Source organism: Phycodurus eques, chromosome 3, assembly GCF_024500275.1.
Source record: "Phycodurus eques isolate BA_2022a chromosome 3, UOR_Pequ_1.1, whole genome shotgun sequence".
NCBI classification, from domain to species: Eukaryota; Metazoa; Chordata; class Actinopteri; order Syngnathiformes; family Syngnathidae; genus Phycodurus; species Phycodurus eques.
In genome coordinates, this window is record NC_084527.1 from 9,098,523 (window position 1) to 9,102,500 (window position 3,978).

The following is a 3,978-nucleotide window of genomic DNA, read 5'->3' on the forward strand; positions in this document are numbered from 1 at the left end:
TTCAATTTAAACTTTAAAAAAAATGGAAAGTAATTCATTAATTTAATTTTAATTATATAACATCACCCTGTTTGCCCCACGAGCCCTTCATCAATTTTGATTGTGTCAAAAAAAAAAAATGAAATTAATTAACTTGTGATGCCCTTTATGTCCTTTTTAGGACTTGCATATGTAAAAAAATCTATACAATAAAAATAAATAAAAATATGTCGCGCGTGTGTGTGCGCAGCTCTTGAAAAAGAGGCGGATGCATTTTGGCGAGGATGGCCTCGGGTTCCAGTTGGCTGCTCGTCTCGCTCGTCCTGGGAAGGGGGTTGGTCGTGTGAGGCTCACGGATCACCGTGGACGTGCACGAGGGCGTGTGGACGTGTAGAAGATAGAAGGGGACAGAAGGAGTCTCCCAGCCAGGAAACAAGCGAATGGAAGTAAAAGCGACTACTGCTTGAATCAAGTGAAGACGACTTTGAGTGAATTGCGTGTGTGTAGATGAGCAAGTTGTGCTGTCGTGTGGGGGGGGGGGAAAGTCCATCTGTTCCTTGCAGGATTCCACCGTGACGCTTCGCGCAAAGTAAGCACTTTCTTGTTGTTTTAATAGCATATTTTCTGTTTGTTTTGTCAGTGTGGTTGTCACGTTCTTTCGAAGTTGTTGCTGCGTGGGAAACTTTGGCGAACTTTAAAAAAAAAAAAAAAAAAAAAAAAAAAAAAAAAAAAAAAAACAGCAGCCTGCAACACTCATTCACGCACACAATCACCATTTAAAACTTGGATTGTGCACGATTGGTGGACAAAATGCATTACAAACTAGTTGCTTACTTGTTTAGATTGTTTATAACCACGATAACTTATCGGAACATGTGATTACTTTTTTTTTTTTTTAGAATTAAATGCAGTAATATTGCATAGACCTTTATGCTGCGTGTGTTGAGATGCAAAGCAACATGTGTTTCTCTTTTATTTTCTCCGCCATGGCCTCAACAAAGCTGTCTTCTATTCGTGCACTCTTGGGTTGTCCTGACTGAGGATCGGGGGCCCAAAATGGGTCCCTCAAGTCAGCTTTTGCTGGGAGTGTGGATCAGGCAGGCGCGTAAATTAACATGTTGTTTACAGGACAGTTCACTGTGACCTCACAAATTAATGGCCGACTGTTTAGAGCGTCAGCCTCACAGTTCGGAGGACCCGGGTTCAATCCCTGGCCCCGCCTGTGTGAAGTTTGCATTTTCTCCCCGTGCCTGTGTGGGTTTTCTCCGGGAACTCCGGTTTCCTCCCACATCCCAAAAACATGCATGAATTGGAGACTCTAAATTGCCCGTAGGTGTGACTGTGACTGCGAATGGTTGTTTGTTTGTATGTGCCCTGCGATTGGCTGGCAACCAGTTGGTGTACCCCGCCTCCTGCCCGATGACAGCTGGGATAGGCTCCAGCACGCCCGCGGCCCTAGTGAGGAGAAGCAGCTCAGGAAATTGGATGGATGGATAATAATGGTCGTGTCGTGCTGAATATATAGATTTGATGAGAGCTTTTACCGTACATTAGAGAAGCCTGAAGTTCTCTGAAAGCTTTGGATCGTAGCGATTAAGTGAGACAAGTGTAACGTTACTGACAACAACCGTGTTTGCATTCGACACATTAATGATAAAACACTTAACTTTATATGATTTTGTTTTGCAATATAATATTAGCTATATTGTTCATATTTAATCTTTATACTTTTCATATTAGGCACTGACGGAAGCAGTCCAGACTACACCAGACCAACCGTAATCCAAGAGAAATATATTGTTATAAATATTTCCTAATAAAACCTTACAGAACATTAGTCTGTCTGCTGCAGAATGGTTAAGAGTTGGGGGTACACGTGTGCATGGATTTGGGTTCCATTTGTCCGTAATGGCGTAAGGATCAGGCAAAACCTTGCTGCTTACTGCATATCTTTCTTTGGCATGAGGTAGCAATGAACTTGCATACTGTGATAAATCGCGATTAAAAAGTAGGTGATGATGTGTCTTTCTCGGCCATTGTTTTAGGAATAGTTTGTGGTTTCTGCCAACCTTTTACATACGTATGTGTGTTTGTCGAACTCTCCTTTACAGTAATGGTGATGAAGTTATGATAAAAATGGCAACTATGTGGAAAAAAATATGATAGCAATACTGTATATCCAAAGTTCCAAAATATTTAAAAGGCTGATTTATTTAAGGTTGGATCATTACACTGTTTAATTGTGAAATGAAGTGGTTCTATCGTTATCTATCTATCTTTGCGAACTTAAAAGTCAGGCTGTTAACTCCTTCATCCACACAATCACCTTTTAAAACTTGAATTTGACTTTGCCGTTAATGGACAAAAGCTTTCCACATTAATTAGCTTACCTGTGTAGATTAATTTAATGGATGATGTGATTGAATTAATGAGGAATATTTATTAATGGCATATTTCATGTGTTGAGATACAATGCAGTGTTTCCCTTTTATTTTTAAAGCTTCTATTTGTGCACCTAAAACACTTTGGGCGCTTTAAAATGTGAAATTTGCGCAGTTGCAGAACAAAAGGCATTAGAAACTGCTTATCGGCATTGCTTGATTAACTATAAAAATGTAATATTAATGGAAGATGTGTTTGAATTTATGGGAAAATGTAGTATTATGACACAGGCTCTCATGTTCAGATGCAAGTGTGTTCCAAACGAGGGTCGGGGCCCAAAATGGCCAAAAATTGACAATTTTTTTTGGGTCCCCCAAATGTGGATGATCATGCAAGCACACAATTAATTCATGTTTGGAATTAATTAAGGTATTTTCTGTACTTTATGTACAGTAGCCTAAATGTTAATGTAATGGCAATGCAATACATTTTTTATAAGTTTGTCTCCTGGAAAGGATCCAGATTGGTGAGAAATTAACCAGACTAATAGTGATGATGTTGAGATGCAAAAAAAGATGGTTATAACATAACCAGTGGTACAATTCCTTTAAAAAGCCGATTACTTGGGGATATATCATTTAATTTCACATTTTTCTAAACTCATTTAAAAAATCTATGACAAAGTGCAAAAAATTATTATAACCAAATATCCAATTCCTCTAAAAACTTCATTTAGAGTTATATCTTTTTTTTTTTTTTTAACTAATTGAAAGTTTAAATATGACATGAAGTCTGTCTATCTACAGTAGTTCTATACTTGCTAATATAGCTAGCTTGCTAGATAGCCTTCTAGCTAGCCTTTTTAAATATTATTATTTGTCATATTATCTATTTTATTTGCATTTGTCCATTACCTGTATTAGAAGTGACATCAAGCTGTAATCAAACTAAATTCTCTTTCCTTTAGCGAGCGAGTTAACTGGCTACCAAGCTAACATAATTATTGATTATTGTCGTTGTTTGTTGTTCTTTCTCATGAATAATTGTGCCATTGCGCTGGTTGCTGATCGTTAAATGAGGTGAGAATTTTAAGGGAAGTCTAATAATAGTATTATTATTACTATTTTCTTTATAGTTTCTGTAAAAATGTACACTCTGTTAACTGGTTGCTTGTGAAGTAGGTGTTTTGGATTTGCTTAAGGTAAAATACAAATATAGATTTTTTTTAGGAGAATTGACACTTGTCCCAAAGCCTTTTTTTCCAGCATAGCTTTTATTTTTTTGTTTGTTTAGCTTTAAAAAAAAAAAAAAAAAAACATTATTACAGTGGGGGCGTGCTGATCAAGTGTTTTCTACATCCACCTCACAGTTCCAAGGTCGGGGGTTCAAATCCGGGCTTTGGCCTTCCTGTGTGGAGTTTGCATGTTCTTCCCGCGAATGCGCTGGTTTTCTTTGGGTACTCCAGCTTCCTCAACATTCAGAAAACATGCATGTTTGGTTCATTGAAGACTCTGTGAAATGTTGTTTGTCTGCCCTGCAGTTGAATGGCAACCAGTCCAGGGTGTCCCTCGCCTCTTGCCCAAAGTCATCTGAGATTTGCTTCAGCTCACCCGCGAC

At 38.2% G+C, this 3,978-nt stretch overlaps 1 protein-coding gene across 1 annotated transcript in view; it reads left to right on the forward strand.

The window, feature by feature from the left end:
- Positions 1–331: 331 nt before the first annotated feature.
- The window catches only part of ghra (growth hormone receptor a), a 29,432-nt gene continuing 25,785 nt past the window's right edge, over positions 332–3,978 (forward strand). Inside the window, exon 1 of the mRNA XM_061671927.1 lies at positions 332–568. The gene's annotated coding sequence lies outside the window, so the exon portion shown is untranslated. The remainder of the gene's footprint in view (positions 569–3,978) is intronic.